The sequence below is a fragment of the Arachis ipaensis genome, chromosome B3 (genome assembly GCF_059453495.1).
Source record: "Arachis ipaensis isolate K30076 ecotype BB chromosome B3, ASM5945349v1, whole genome shotgun sequence".
Taxonomy (NCBI): domain Eukaryota; kingdom Viridiplantae; phylum Streptophyta; class Magnoliopsida; order Fabales; family Fabaceae; genus Arachis; species Arachis ipaensis.
Window position 1 is genome coordinate 130,143,296 of NC_142438.1, and position 17,424 is coordinate 130,160,719.

The 17,424-nt window shown below is 34.3% G+C and overlaps 1 pseudogene; it reads right to left on the bottom strand.

The window, feature by feature from the left end:
- Positions 1-638: 638 nt before the first annotated feature.
- LOC148572452 (uncharacterized) lies at positions 639-4,133 on the bottom strand (annotated as a pseudogene).
- Between the last annotated feature and the right edge of the window lie 13,291 nt (positions 4,134-17,424).

Here is a 17,424-nt window from a genome sequence, read left to right on the forward strand (position 1 = left end):
ATTGTTATTGTTGTCCTGCTGCTGCTTCTGTTTGATTAATTGTTGTTGTTGCTTTTGGTTCTGTTTCTGCTTGTGCTTCTGCTGGTGCTTCTGCATAATTTTGGAGAAGAAGGGGAAGAAGAGGGGAGGGATGTGCTTCTGTTGGTGCTTTTGCATAATTTTGGGGAAGAATGGGAAGAAGAGGGGAGGAGGGGAGGTGCTTCTGCTGGTGCTTCTGCATAATTTTGGGGAAGAAGGGGAAGAAGAAGGGAGGGAGGGAGGGAGTGGTATTTTCATCCGAGGGACGATTTTAAAACAAACTGAAACTTTGGGGACCATTTTGTAGCAAAAAAAAGTTGGGGACGATTCCAATTTTTGGCCTCTACGTTGGGGAGCAAAATCGAACTTAACCCTTATTTTTTAAACGACCCATAATACAAGGTTTTTGTTTATTTGTGACAGTTTTTTCTCTTATTTGTGGGGATTTTTAAAATCTCCAAAATTTGAGGTGCCACGAAGTCTTTTGTGAAGATTTTGTGTGTGTTTAGTGGGAGTTTTATATTAAACTTTTGTGACAGTTCTTGGTTAATGTTTGTGATGGTTTAAAACCCCCACAAAAGACTTTTTTATTTAAAAAAAACAGCTATTCTGTGGAGGTTTCAAACCTGTCAACAGAAATTTTAAAAATTAATATACATTATTATTACACTACTATTCATTTATTATTAAAAAAAAATATTTAAGCAAGACATTAAAAATGTAGAAGAAAATTAAAATAAAAAATACTTTAAAACAAAATATAGTATACTACCATCATTTTTCAATCACATTAATTACAACTACAAAATATTAAAAATAATACGATAAAATACAGACTTATGTCCAAAATAGATCCTGACCAATTACTTCTTGCCATTCAGAAGTAATGACAAACTAACAATGCAGTTAACAAATCCTAATGATTACACTAACTGTTGCAATAGCTGTTAAAGCTAAAACAAGAGTATTTAGGAATTTCTATTACAATGATGAGCCTTTTTTTTAATCTCTATAGCCATTACTCCAAACAACAATACCTGTTTATGTTCAATGCAATCATATCAAATCTTAGGCTTACCTCACTTTTCAAATTCCAAAATTTAAAAAGACTAAAATTTGAAAAAGAAGAAAAACCAACCAATCATTCAGATGACAAATTCAAAATACCTTTTCAAGATGAGGTGCCATTTCAAGAGTTGAGAAGCACTTGTCAACTTTAAGTTTATTATTACCACCTGTAGTAATTGATACAAATACAAATTCTATTAGATATGAATAACATAAGCACAAAAATTTCATCTTGACATGGCGACCCCCCTCTCCTCCTTTCCCTTTTTTCTTAGAAAATAAGATTATTGACCGTTTGTGATAAATTTATATACCTTGTATTTCCTAATAAAATATTGGCTATCAAATAGGTGGAAGCAAGTAAAAATCTGACATGAAATGAGCACCTACTGCAGTTTTTTAAGTGATTTGTAAGTTGGTGTTCCTATACCCAGCACTGAATCTACCTCTACTTGAGCCTTCCTCATTTTGTCCGAGTTCTGCAGTGAGTTCAATAATTAGTAAGATGATATTGGCCAAAGAGAAGAATCTGAAGAGAAGCTACGATAACTAGAGATCTAGAATGGTCTTTTAGGAACAAGCAATTATATCAACTTTGAGATTAACATTCTTGAGATAGAAGAAAAGTTGCCCAAGTAAAGATTGCAGCTGTTGTCTCATGACCAGCAATAAGCATTGTCATTAAATCATCCCTCAACTGTCAAAATGGAGAGAGAAGTAAGAAGTAAACAAAGCTACCATTAACCATGTAATTTTATCCTCAACTATATAATATTATATATATATATTGATAATTGTTAATATATGCTCAGTTAAATGAGCTGGCTACTGTGTACCTTTATATATAACATCATCTCACCCAACCTCCCCTTTTACCTTAAGCCAGGGATTCCTATAAATTTACTGTCTTTGCAACTTTCTTTAATTAGTGGTCAGTAACTTGCTTGCTTTATACAATTTTATTATTATGATATAATGAATTAAGAAATTAGTCAATTTTCTTTTGGCTTGAAAAAATCTCATGGTTAGAAGAGATTTTGTTGAGTGAGTGATGAAGGTGCTTTCTTTTTTCATGAATTGCATTACAGTATTAATGGCATACTAACTAAGAATCTAGATAGATACTCAAATGGCACACTAACATTTGTAGTAATGTTATCAATATTAATTACACCAACTAGATACTAGGCGTCTAATTTTATCCCAAAAAATATGCTAGTCAATAACTTTCAAACAAGCTACAAGCACAATGAGTGAGAATATACATACATGGGAAGTATAGAAGGGCCAAAGTATTAAGGTTAAACATATTACTGTTATCTCACCTTCAATTGACCAGTGGTATACAGAGGTCTGTGTCACAAGCTCCGCCTCTGCTCTGCCTCTACCTCTGCTATTATTATTAGTGGCTATCTTTCCATATGAAATCTGCTCCAATAAATAAATACTATTAATTAATAACATCATCAGCCTTAGCTTTGGTAAAATGTCAAGCACATAATAAATAAAAAGCTTAAAATGTTACCTTTGGTAAAATTTTGTACAAATTTTCATTCAAACATATCTCTTACCAAGTTAGTAGCTACATTATCTTCACATCCCTTTCAATGTGTTAAATGCTAAGGTAGCCACCCCAACACCGTTCAAGTTCATTCCGAAAAGCGGCAGAATGGCACCTCGGAAAAGTAGTTCCTGAAATGTAAGATGTTGCAATGTGGCAACAAGTCAAGTAAACCAAAAAGTGTGAAATAATAAGGCAAGAAGAGTAAGTTAATTTTAACCTCACTAATCCCGGGAAGGAATGCAACAAACATGCAATCCAGGGGTTGGAGAGAGCAAAGGACCTATAGAATAATTCCAAGATTATGAAATGTTAATTCTGAAATGACATTTTGATTAAGCATGGCTTGGCAGTTACCTGCAGATTAGCTGCTTGGCTTGAATCGGCAAAATCTGTCCATGTGTTCAACAGCAAACGGAGAGATGATGATATGAACACTACAAATCCTGTAAACAACTCAAGATGCCACATCTCAAAACCAACTGCAGGCAAAACAGAACAGAAAACAAAGAAATGAATACATCATATTCATGATTATATCTATTGAAACTCCAATAATGTATTATTGTTACATGATACTTGTGATGAACAATCCAAAATTGGCAACCCTTCAGCTGATGCAACATGAGACACCAGCTGTATAAACTTGGAGCAATCAGAGCCGAGGTTAGTGTGCAAGCCTGAAGCACACCATTCCTCGATGCTATAAACTTGGAGTTCTTCTCGCCTCCTTTATTTCCAGCCTCATCTCTAACTGCCTCTCCTCCATTTCTTTTGAAATTCTTTGCAAAGGAGCATCTGCTATATCTTCTCCCTGTGGAATCAAATCATGTAGTAAAATTTTAAAAGTAAAACCCCAATTGGACATTGCAAACAACAGTAACCTCGTTAAACTCACTTAACTAATTGAGTGGAATTATCTTCACATTTCTTTGCCAAGTTTTCCAGCAAAATGCTAATCAAGGCTAATAGCAATCTGGTCTTTCCTGAGCCTGGAAAGTGTGAGAAAGTGTGAAGACAAATGGAAGAAGGGAAAGATATATAGAACCCACGCCCATGACATAATCATCACAGAGAAAGTTCACACTTTTCAAGTCATGAGAAAAATATTACAAAACATCTCATGAATTGTTTTAAAAAAAATTTGAAACCAGCCTATAGAAAACAAAATGGGCTTTAGGAGGATCTAAGTCTACTAAATTAAACAACTTCAAAATAATAGCAATAATTAAAAAGAACAGTAGGACCTGCAGCAAAAGAATTAGTGATGGATACGCTTAATAAACCACAATATATTATAAAATATCAAAAACCTAGTTCTCATATTTGAGGTTGACTAGGAAAGGCACCATTCCAGCTTGCAGATCCAATGCATGTGGCTTTACCCTGTAAATTTGTGTCATGTTATAACAGCCATGTGATATATCATTGTACTTTGTCCCTACTTTGATCCCTTCAGTTCATGTACCTGTTCCGTTGCTTTCATGCGCAGAAAGAAAGCAATGAAAATACATATTTCGAAATTTATATACCAAATCCTAACCTCAGATAACATGTTCCCTTGAATGCCTAATAAACACTAATCAGTGATCTTGTACTTGTACCCTACTACCTTCTTATTTCACCAAACAATTTACATTAGTAAAACAAATGATGCTAAGGAATATAACATAGACTAAAAAACCAAATAAATTAAAATAAGGAGGGTTCTGTCTGGGAGGGACTACTTCCTTTCTAATTATAAAATCAAGGTAATATTATCCTACAAAATTTTAAACTAAGAAAGAACCTTGAACTTTTATGAGGATATCATCGAACACTTTCTCTGAGTTAACAAGGACAACATCCAAGAAATTATATGTTAGCATACAATAAAGGATATCATATTAAAAAAAGAGTGTCACGCATATGTATAGAAATCAAACTTCAAATATTGCTGAAAATCACTGATTCCTTGAATAGTTAGACAGAAACAAATATTTTCTCGCAAAATCAGTAAGCAAAAATATCTAGACTAATTGTGTCCTCATCAAATTTACTGAATAATTGCAAAAGTAACAAAAGCCAAATCCAAAATCAGAGAAGTTATAAATCAAACTAGATCAGAGAAGTAATCGGAAAGATTCCACGAAGAACAAAGAGAGAGAGAGAGAGAGAGAGAGAGAGAGAGAGAGAGAGAGAGAGAGAGAGAGAGAGAGAGAGAGAGAGAGAGAGAGAGAGAGAGAGAGAGAGAGAGAGGAATCTCAAAAGTTACCGCGTCGCGACCAAGGGAGACAATGCATCGACGGAGGAGACAACGGGAAAAGAGATTATCGAAGCATGCGGTGGTGGCAAGGACACGAATGAATATAGTGGTGATGATGGCCGTGGCGATGGAGGCGGCGACGGCTGTGAGCTTTAGGATTGAAGCTAACCTCTTTTGACGAGATCTTCTCTCTCACATGGCGATGACTGCTAGGTTTAGGGTTTGTTTGGAGGGGGTTTGGGAATTTTAATTATGTGTAACAGTAGGAGCCTAGGGGAATTTTTTTATAATTATGCAGGGGGAGTTTTATAATTTGCCACAAATAAAATATTTTGGGTAGGTTTTTAAAAATCCCCACTAGAAAACCTCCACTAATTATTAAAAATCTTGTAGTGATATAAGAGTGTATTCCAAAAAGGTAGTTAACAATAATAAAATACAGAAATATGAAAAGTAAAAATTCATTAAATACATTAGATATGTTTCTGTATCATATTTTTTGTTGGGGATATTAGAGATATCTACAACTTATATAATATTTATAACTTATTCAGCCACGTGTCAGTCCCTTAATAAATTATAACAAAAAATTGATACAATAAGTAATAGTCTTTCATTCTTTCCCTCATCTTTTTCCTTTATTTTTTATCTTTTACTTCAAGCCGTTCCTTTCTCTCTCTATCTCGTTTGAAAACTCTAAATCCCATTTTTCCTTTCATTCTCTTTTTGATAGCCCACTCCCTCTTTCTGGCTGATATCATCTCTGTAGATTGTGTGGACATTTTCTTTTTGACCATTCACACCCTTTATATCCCTCTCTCTCTATCAAATCCTAATATCTAAAAGTTATCTCTATCATTCTCAAACACTATGTCTTTAGCACCATTTTTCTCAATTTCCAGGTAAAAAACCCTAACTTCTGGCAATTCACGCTCTCTATATCACTCTCCTTGTCTCTTAAACCCTATTTTCTGAAAGCCATATCTCTCACTCCCAAACTCTATCTCTTCAACACCATTTTTCTCAACCCCAGGTGGAAGCCCTAACCTACTGAGCTAAGCGCATTCTTCGTCTGAGAGCACAATCACGGTGATGGCGCTGGTTAGTTTCAACCGGTGAGATGCTGGCGATGCTAAGCGACTAAGATCTCTGTTGCGGGCTTCACGCGCTCTCAAGCTTCAACAACCTTGGTGAGACATTCTTGGTTGAGATCTCAACCACCGCTCCCCTCGTGTATGGATTCTCTCGATCTCTTTCTTTGTCTAGTAGTGGATCTTTAATCTCTTTGATTTAGGATTCTCATTTGTGTTTTGGTTGTCTTTGATTTTGGGTTTAGGTATGTGTTTTCTTTCCTGATGGTTTGAGTTATTTTGAATGTTTATTTTTATCAAGGTGAAAGTAGTTTGGTTTCCGTATGTGCTGTCGCAAAAAAAAAATCTTCTGCCATTATGATCCTTGGAAGAAGCCCCACTACTCTGGTCGTTGGTGCAGGTTATATGCGGCGTCGCGTCTTTATCTTGAATCTTCCCCATGATCTCAGTCGGATTGAAAGCGGGTCACTACAAGAATTTGACGAATTAGCGACGAATTTTTGCGAGAAATATTTTTTGTCACTAATCCGTCACTAACTTGCGAGGAATTAGTGACGCACTAATGACAAAATTAATGAGCGGTCACAAAATACCCGAACTTGAGAAAAACGACTGATTAGTGAGAGATTTACGAGTAAGTTTGTTTCTCGCTGATTGACTTTTATAGCTAAAAAAAGAGCAAGGAAAATTTCCTCGCTAATTTCTCACAAATTAATTAGCGAGTGACAATGTTCTAGCAAATCAGTCACTTAGGGGTTCAATCGCATAAAAGTAAAGTAGCGAGGGATATTATTGTCACTATTCCGTCGCAAGTGTTTGATATACAATTAGCGAGAAACAATTCACACACTAGTTCGTCGCTAAATAAATTTTGTGTGAAAAGGATAATTAGTGAGGAACAATGTCCCTAGCTAATCCGTCATAAAGACTTGAAATGCATTCTGCGATGGACAAATTCCTAGCTAATTTGTCGCCAAAGTTTTTATAGGCATAGTCTCTTCATACTCATCTAAGATTTATATAAAGCCCTTCGTCCTATATAAATCGAATTAGGCTGGTTAGATTTATTTGGAAACATACCACCCATGCCCATGCATAAATCTGGCTAGCCTGATTCGATTTATGTGTAGTTAAAGCTCACCTAGTAAATCTATTTAGTCTAATTCGATTTACTACTAAAATTTGTAAATCTAATTACCCTAATTCGATTGGTATTAAAAACGACTTTGGGAGATTCACGTATCATTTCTTGCTTTGGGTGATATTAGTAATATTTGCATGCATTTGGTTTATTTAAGTATTTTACCCTATATTTTGTGATTGAAAATATCAACATTATGCTCTCATTTTCTAAAAATATTGGATTTTTTAAATTTGTCTTTAAAATATATTAATTTTAAACTTCAATTCAAATTAACAGTAAACTTTCTATTAAAAATAACGATAAATTTGTGATCTAATAGAAAAAAAATATTTTTTAAAAAAAGCTTTTGATTTGAGTTGTTTGTAAAATTTTTGAGAATTGAGTTCTTGCTAGAATATTGTAAATTATTAGTTTTTAAAAATTATCTAGCTAATTATTAGTCACGACTTTGAGACTTTAATTATTGTCTCATTTAAAATAGCTTTAGATTAGTGACAAAATTGTGACAAAATACATTAGCGTGCTTAGCAAATTTGTTTCAAACTTTTCTTGAATTTTTTATAGATTTATACAGAGGTTAGTGATTAGTAGCAACATGAAATAAGGACAGAATAAGGACTAACATTTTTTCTGACAAATTAGTAGCAACATAAAATAAGCGAGAAAAGTCTATCAGTTGTTAAACGGTCGCTAATTCCTCACTAAATAAGCTTTTGTAGTGACTCAATTGCGACTAGTTACTTCTAAAATTTTCTCGATTAGCTTTGGATTTGTTATAACTTTGTGACTGATTTCCAACGAGGTTAGCGAGTAATTTGCTACAAAATAGGTAGGATATAGCTTTTGCTTTGCGACAAGATTGCAGTTGTCAAGTCGCTCACTAAATTAAACTTGCGATAACTTAGCGACAAATGTATTTCGCCCGCTAATCAGCGACTTGAAATCGGTGAACGCAGTGTGTCAGTTGTTAAACGGTCGCAAATTTCTCGCTACTTAGGTCATAGACGCTCAATATCCGTATTTCTAATTTAGCGAGTAATTAGCAAGGAACACTTTCCTAGCTGAATGATATATCCGTTGCGACGAGTTAGCGACGAATGTTTTCTATCGCTACCCTAATTTTGAATTTTACAATATTAAGCGACAAATTAGCGAGAAACGAATTGCTCGCTAAAAATAAAAACTTTGGCGACAAATTAGCTAGGAATTTGTCTATCGCAGAATGCATTTCAAGTCTTTGTGACGGATTAGCTAGGGACATTGTTCCTCACTAATTAGCCTTTTCACACAAAATTTATTTAGCGACGAACTAGTGTGTGAATTATTTCTCCCTAAGTGACTGATTTGCTAGAACATTATCACTCGCTCCTTTTTTAGCTACAAAAGTCAATTTGCGAGAAACAAACTTACTCGTAAATCTCTCGCTGATCAGTCGTTTTTCTCAAGTTCGGGTATTTTGTGACCGCTCATTAATTTTGTCGTTAGTGCGTCACTAATTCCTCGCAAGTTAGTGACGGATTAGTGACAAAAAATATTTCTCGCAAATATTCGTCGCTAATTTGTCAAATTCTTGTAGTGAAAAAATTCTCACCGATTAAGTTGTATTTAACAAGTGAATTTGATGTTTGAATTATTAGAATTTGATTGAATTTGCTTGATTTTAATGTTGAACTTTTATGGAATCTTGGTGTTTTGGTATGTGTGTGTCTCGGCCAGCCTTGCAACAGCAAAACCGTGGCTTTAATGATGAAATTTGGGCTGTTTTATTGTTTATTATTGAGTAGGATTTGATGAGGTTCAATGACTAAGTGATTATATATAAGTTACGAAGAATCAGTAACCGAAAAACTAAAAAATAGAGTTATATATCAAGTAGAATTTTTATAAGAAACAAACAGAGGGTTTCATTTTGTTTAGGGTAAAGATGAGAAACATAGAGAGGGTTTCATTTTGTTTAGGGTAAAGAGAACAACCAAGATCTTTTATTTTTTTCAATTTTTTTAGAGTGAAAAATGTAATTTTATAAAAAGATCAAGTTAAATTTATAATTATATAAGTTTTCGGGTATTCTGGGTAATAAGTAAAGTTAAGGATTATTTTTATAAATATGAAAATAAGTGAGGGTACAAATATAATTTTATAAAATATTGAGGTTAAAAATAGAATATTAAAAAATTTGTGATTTAGAAAGTAATTAATAAAAGTTTAAAAATAAGGTTCTATAAACTAAGTTTTAAAAGAAGATTATAAATATTATTTTAAATACTTCTTTAAAATTACTCATTTATATTAAAATAAATTATTATTATAATTATTATTTATCAAAGATATTATCTTCTAAGAATATCACAATGTATATTATTAATGATAAAGTAAGCAAGCGGAGTCATCTTAAAAGTTTTAGAGAACGCAAACTTAATTAAAGAACTTTATAATTCTTTTCCATAAGATACTTAGTGAAAAAATGAGAGAATAGTGTGAAGATAATTTATAGTGTGAAATGATAAGAAAGAAAAGTAGAAGAAAGAAAAGAAAATGAAAGAAAAATATTAAAGAAATCTCTACCACAGAAGAGTAGAGAATAAATATTAAAAGAATCTAACGAATCTCTGCCATAGGAGAGCAGAGGGCAAAGATAAAGAAAAACCTTTAAAAGATTGTCTGCCACAGGAGAGCAGATGTGACCTTATTTGGGCCTTAGTGCCAAATGTATAGTGGGGACGCCCACATACTGAGAACTGCTTTCCAGGTGTAAGCATATTACAATACATTTAAAAGTCACACTATATGCGGCCTAGCCGTAAGATTTATATGCACACTGTATGCATATAGAAAGCCATATCTAGGACTTGTGCACAGGTAATATCAAGAGCGGATAGACAATCGACACATGAGGTCATGATCTGCGGTAGGAATAGACATGCATCATCCTTGCTACGCATTTGCATTTTTCTTTATAATGTGAAATTGATTGTGATTGTCTTCCTGTGTTTGTGCATTCTTTAATTGTATACTGAATTATTATGACTGGTTGCTTCTCTATGAATCTTCTATAATTGGTTGTGAATTAAATTGAACTGTGATAATCTCGACTTAACTAACTACCCCTGATCCTACTAAGAACCCCCCAGTTCTTACCCATTTCCTTCCTCCCCTTCAGATGGAGACCAGAGTCTTGTTTTATGAGATGGACCCTCCTTACATATATGAGGATCCTGTACAGCATAGGTTTTACATAGTAGCTGCAGAGATTAGGACTCGTATGTACGTTCTGCGCGACCACCCCTTCCGTCATCCAATTTACACTCCGCACTTTAACCCCGATATGCCTTATGAGTTTTTGTTGCATTGGCTCCACCCAGATGCTCCGTTCCACCCGTTCCATGACGGACATGTACCTCATTCGCACCCCGATCAGCCTGAGAATCAGGTGGACCCTGAGCCTGAGCCTATGAAGGAGCATATACCAGAGCGTATACCTGAGGAGGATATTCCTGTAGAGTATATCTCAGTATCTTTGTCTGAGCCATCATCTGAGGAGCCGCACACCACCTCCATTAGTGGACCAACGAGTATTAGCCAGACCAGTAGTACGAGTGCCAGTGCCCCTTTTGAGATTGTTGAGATTTCTGATGACGAGGACGAAGATCTTGAGGAGTGTTCAGATGTGATTGTGATTTCCTCTGACGACGACAGTTGATGCTTGGGAGCCGAAGATGTGGATTATGGGAGTTTTTTTTGTGTTAACCTAGCTTTTATGTTTTAGTCTCTCACTTTTGATTAGACTCACTGAGAGGATAGGATGTATATAGTTGATTAGGCTAGTTTCGGGCGCCAGTTTAGGGACTTCCTATATGGACAGGGCGCGGAGTGTTAATTATGTATATAGTAGCAAGATGTGAAGGGTTGTACGCTAAGTCGCTAACTTATAATATATATGATAGTACCTTTAATATGTATGTATGATCTATGATATATGTTATGTTTATATATACATTGTTGACCTTGTGTTTGTTTTACTTAATCTTTTATATGGCTCAGATATGTTTAATTAGTTGCCCTCATAAATCTTTTTATAAAGAAAAAAGATTTTTCGAAAATTCGATAGTGCGCTAATACAATTACAGGCTTTGTAATAAATAGTTAAAGTTTTAGGTAAGCAAGTTGGTGACACTCGGTTCTCAGTACGATCATGACGTAATGGAAATTGGGTCATTACAGAGTAACTCTTTACTTGGGAGAAGAAACTTTTTTAGCAAGTTCAGGTAATATTACTGCTTGCTTATTTTTATATATAAATTATGTTTTTGTTGTATTTTATGTGATTTTATAATATTTATTTTTTTATGATATGTGAAAGTTCATAGGTGTATGAAAAATAGTTAGAATATTGTTTCAAAAAAAGTTTTTGAAAAATTTTGACAAGTAATACATTTTTATGCATTTAATTTCAAAAAGCTTCTATGATAAATAGTAGAATATTCTATAAAAATCAATGCAATGCACTTTTTTTTCTGTAAGATTCTTCAATTCTATAAAAAATATTCTCTCTAACTTTATCGTCTACTGGGTCTGTATGATTCTAAATCCTTTTGGGTAGAAATGTAATGGTTTTGGATTCATTTAATTTAAGTATTTTCAGATCTGTTAGTTGTGAAAATATTAATTAGAACTTTTTTTATTTTTCCCTATGAATTTCTAAGTATTTCTTGTGATTTTTAAAGTATTTATATTTTTGTTGAAATAACTGTGCATTTGTGGATTTAATTGAGCGGACATTTGAAATTGTAAAATATAATTGTTGGTTTTTTTTTTAGGTTCAAGTTATAGTTCTTTTTGTCCGAATTCTTGGGAATGTAGTTAGAAAAAATAGTTAAAAGATTAACTTTTAAAAAAGTATTTTTTTAGAAAAATATATATTTATACAAAAATACTATTATTATTATTATTATATTTTTATCAACCAAAAAATGTTAGATTTGGTTGTTTTTAATAATTTAAATTTAAATTGTAATTTATAATGTAATAGAAGATTATGATTCTAATTGATGAGAGGATTTAGCTTGTGTGTTTAATAAAAATATTTTTTTTTATTTTAATTGTTATTTGTTTATTTAATGCATTGGTTTGTTTGATAATACTTTGAGTTGGTGGTAGTGAATGATGCCAAAAAATAAAAAAGTATTTTGAATCAGAAAAACATACAACTTAACATATAAAAGATTCTTTATGTTGAGGCACTTAGGTGCTTCTTCTCTCTGTTACCAACTTGCCATAAATTGTGAGGTTAGCTAACAGGAATTGGAAGGACTGAAGCGGTAAGGCCTCTACTTTAGAAGATCGATGAGACTATGTTTTATGTGTGCTAACTAAACATCTCTCAGAATCATAAATTCCAAGCAGTTGGACTTAGTATATTTGGCAGACTATATCATCGTATAGCGAAATGAATGTTATATTTATGTATATCATGGAAGTGATGTTCACTTTTTCATATCAGCAACTTTTGTACTTCTTCTTTGTGTTACCATGCATCTCTAATCCTTATTTCAGTGTTAATTGGACTTTTCTTGTGGCAGCTTGGGCATTTGCTGATTCTGCTCTATATAGATTGGTACCTCTTTGGGTAGATGTTAGAGGATTAGAATTTACTTGGGATTATATTCTACATGGCCTGGAGGCTAATGCAAATTTGGTACGTTATTTTTTTTAATGCTATAACTTCAGTTAGGTCAAGCTGAAAAATGTAGCCAATATTCTCCATGTATTTGAAACTTCTTATAATTCTACATTCTACATTGATTAACAATTTATTTTTAAAATGAGAGTATACCAAAGCAATTAATTGAATGTTTATATTTTTTTTATTATTTTTTTCTTTTCATGAGTTTATTTTTTCATTGTTTTATTGTGTAAAAAACTATAAATACATATGTGCACTAAAAAAGTTCAATAATTGACAATAGATTAGTGAAGAGGATTAGGTTATGTACTTTTCTAACTTATGTCTCACTCTTCTTTTTCTTTTTTTTTTCTTTAACAGCAAAGAATAACTACTTCAATAATGGTGACCTCTCAACTTAATGTTTCATTCTTTATAAAAAAGAACTTGAGATTATTTCAGGTTTCCATCTTTACCGCTTCAATTTCTTTCTTACTCATTTTGTTTCTTTGTTTTTTTTTTGCTTTTAAGTTTAAAAATTTCTTCATACGATATTTAAAATTTCAGGTGTTTCTTTGTCAACATGTAAAAAGCTAGATTCATTATCTGTAGAGATAATTGAATGTACAAAAATATTTTTATTATTTCATAAATCTATATAGCAATCTAAATAATATAAATAGAATCTAAAGCAAATAACAAAATTCACATATGAACTCAGAAAGGTTTAGATAATCAAGGTTAATGAGTATATATTTATTAGCAAAGGCATAAGTATAAGCCATTTTTTTTACCTATGAGAGAAATTTCTTTTATGCTTATGTTGACTTTGTGATTTTGTTTCAAAAAATTCCTTAACTAGTCAATACCTAAGTAAATCTTTAATAATCCCTCTTCTCTTGAATCTTATATTGGATTTTCATATCAGATTATGGTTCTAGATATTGTGTGTGTTGCTATTTTGTGATACAAAATTATGAGTTTGACTATAACTTTGTTTTACATTTTAAATATTTTATCTTTATAATAAAAATATTTTATTTCTTGATTTAAAAAAAAAAGAAAGAAAGAATAAGATATTTTTAGAACATTTTTAGAGTCGTTACTCAGATGATGATCAAATAAAGATGTTTGCTTACGAAAAATGATACTTTGAGTTTTATGGCTAAAGTGACTTGCGATAATATATATAATAGATTACGATTATTGAGATATATAATAGTTTACTCTGTTTTATATTTACTCTCGGCAAGCTAATGACATGGATAGAAACACAAGGTATTTCCATAATATAGCCTCGGCGAGAAGAAGGAATAACAAGATTGAGTCTTTGGTAATCCATTGGAGGTTAGTGAGGAATCAAGCTAGGATCAAGGTAGCGATTCGGGACTTTTATAAGCGTATGTATCACTAGAAAGATTCTCCTTGTGTGACCTTCAGGGATGGATTGGTTAAGCGAGTAGAGAGGGAGGAAGCTGAAGCACTAGAGGTGTTACTGTCAATGGAGAAAGTGAAAGAGGTAGTCTGGGATTGTGAATCTTCTAAGGCTCCAGGGAGTGATGGATACAACATGAATTTTATAAAAAAGTGTTGGAATGAGATTGGAACAGAATTCACTGCAGTTGTGATGAGCTTCTTTGAGACAGCAAAATTACCAGAAGACTCTAATGTCACATGGGTAGCATTGGCTCCGAAGTTCGTTGGTGCTAAGGAGATAAAAGATCTCAGACCTATCAGCATGGTTGGGTGCATATATAAAGTTATCTCTAAGTTGTTAACACAAAGGATGAGGAGTGTAATGTCAGGTTTAGTTGGAGAATCGCAGAGTGCTTTTGTGAAGGGGAGAAAGATACACAATGGAGCTTTAATTGCATGTGAAACCGTACAGTGGTTGAAACAAAAAAAGAAGGCATCAGTGATCATCAAGCTGGACTTTCAAAAAGCCTATGATAGAGTTAAATGGTGCTTTATTGATACCGTATTAGAGAAGATGGGTTTCAGTAGAACATGGAGGTCATGGATTAGGGAGTGTGTAAGATCGGTTTCCATCTCTGTTCTAGTGAATGGGTCACCATCAAAACCTTTCAAAATGGAAAAGGGGCTTCGTCAAGGCGATATATTATCTCTGTTTCTGTTTGTGTTGGTTGTGGATGTACTCAACAGGATGATAGGGGAGGTGGTTAGGAACGGCTACATATATCCACTCTTAGTTGGTCGGGATAATATAGAGTTATTACATTTACAATTTGCTGATGACACTATATTGTTCTGCCCGCCGGAGGAGGAGACAGTCAGAAACTATAAGAGGCTGCCGAGGTGCTTTGAAATGATGTCTGGGTTGAGCATTAACTTTGAGAAGTCCAGCTTGATACTAGTGAACTGCAGTCAGGAGTGGGTGGGTCGAATGTGCCAGCTACTGGGTTGTCAGGCGGCGACCCTACCGGTGAAGTATCTTGGCATTAGGCTAGAAGCAAACCCGTATTTGGTAAAAACTTGAAAGCCGGTTATAGATAAGGTGGAAGAGAAGCTCAACTTGTGGAAAGAGAAAGTCCTCAGTAAGGCTGGTAAGCTGGTACTCATTAAGTCAGTAATTAATAGCTTGCCAATTTATTACCTGAGTTTGTATAAGATGCCAAAAGGGGTTGCACGAAAAATTATCTCACGGCAGAGGAGGTTCTTCTGGGGGAAGGATGATGGACGACCAAGTATGACTCTTGTGAAGTGGGAGATAATCCAAGTACCAAAGAAGCTAGGAGGGGTGGGGGTGGGTGATGCGGAGGTCCGTAATACTGCTTTATTATTTAAATGGTGGTGGCGGTTCTCAAAGGAGGAATGTCCTCTATAGAAGAAGATAGTGTGTTCCTGTAATAATTTGAACCCAAATCTCTTGCTGTCAACTCAGAAATTACTAGAAAGAGGTGGCTCGTGGAGAGACATATGTCAAGTGCAAATTAAGGAGCAACGCGTAAGACAGAAGATGATTGATGGGCTTGCTATGGAAGTAGGGGATTGTAGATCCACCAGATTTTGGGAGGATACGTAGCTCTAAGTGGGAAAGATGAAAGACTCCTTTCTGAGACTCTTCTTGCTTTCAAACCAACAAGGATCAGTAATTGGGGACTGTGAGTTTTGGGATGGGATAGAGTGGGTTTGGCAGTTCCAATGGAGGAGGGGATTATGCCAGTGGGAAACAGATACCTTAGACCATATGCTTCATGTCTTGCAATCTATTAAATTGATAGCAGAAGTGCAAGATAGAGTGGTGTAAAAATTTGAAAAGGAAGGTGTTTATTCTACTGACTCATTTGTGCAAGTTCTGCAGGAAGAGACTTTGGATGAGGAGTTTCTGAGGTACAGATTCACGAAAGATGTTTGGAAAGGGCTAGTGCCTCCTCGAGTAGAGTTGTTCGCTTAGTTTGTTTTGGTAGGTCGGATCAATACAAAGGATCGGCTAAGTAGACTGGAATCCTACAACAGAATGATAATTTGTGCGTCTTGTATAATAAAGAGGTAGAAAATATACAACACTTATTTGTTATTTGTGAGTACTCTTGGCATGTGTGGTGTGCCTAGATATTGGAGTTTGGACAGTCGTGGACTGCACCCGGTACTTTGAAAGAGCATTTTGAGAGTTGGAGGTCCATGCGAGTCAGAAAGGAGATGCGCAAGTATTGGCTTGTTGGATTCTTTTCAACTATATGGAACATCTGGTTACGAAGGAATGATGTGATTTTTCAGAGCAAGATGATAGAGATTGTAGATTGTGTGGCCCAAACATTTTCATGTGCTACAAAGTGGTGTGATAAGTAACTCATGTTGTTGATGGCTATGCCGGAGATGACATAGGAGTTATTTGTTTGTTATTTCATTTTGTCTTGTACTGTTCCACTTTGTGTTGAGCCTTTCTTTCAAAAAAAAAAAAAACTTGAGATCAAGATTTAATATATATTTATAGTTTTTAGACAGTTAAGCATAATAAAAAGTAGCAGAATATAATTGCTAATTCAATTTTTTATTAATGATAAAATATATTGGTTTTGGATGATTGTCATTATACATGTAAATTTCTCCAATTTTTTTATTCTATTATTTTTCTCATTATAAAACGATTCAACCAAAATGACGGATGTCAATTTCATTAATTGAGGGTTTATATTTTTTTCATTATCTTTTTGCTTTTCCTGAGTTCATTTTTTTATTATTTCATTGTGCGAAAAATTATAAATACATATTATTTAATGTTTGGCTCTTTGTAGTTTATGTAACAGCTCAGATCACCCGCTAGCACGATATTGTCCGCTTTGGCACACAAGGCCTCACGGTTTTGCTTTTGACGATAGGGATGCTAGCCGAAGCCCCCCACACTCACTCGTCAAAACGCGTCATGCTAGGGAGAGGTATCCACACCCTTATAAGGCATGCTTCGTTCCCCTCTCTAACTGATGTGGGCCTTACAATCCACCCCCCTAAGGGAGCCCAACGCCCTCGCTGGCACATCGATCCGGGTTCTGGCTCTGATACCATCTGTAACAGCCCAGATCACCCGCTAGCACGATATTGTCCGCTTTGGCACACAAGGCCTCACGGTTTTGCCTTTGACGATAGGGATGCTAGCCGAAGCCCCCCATACTCACT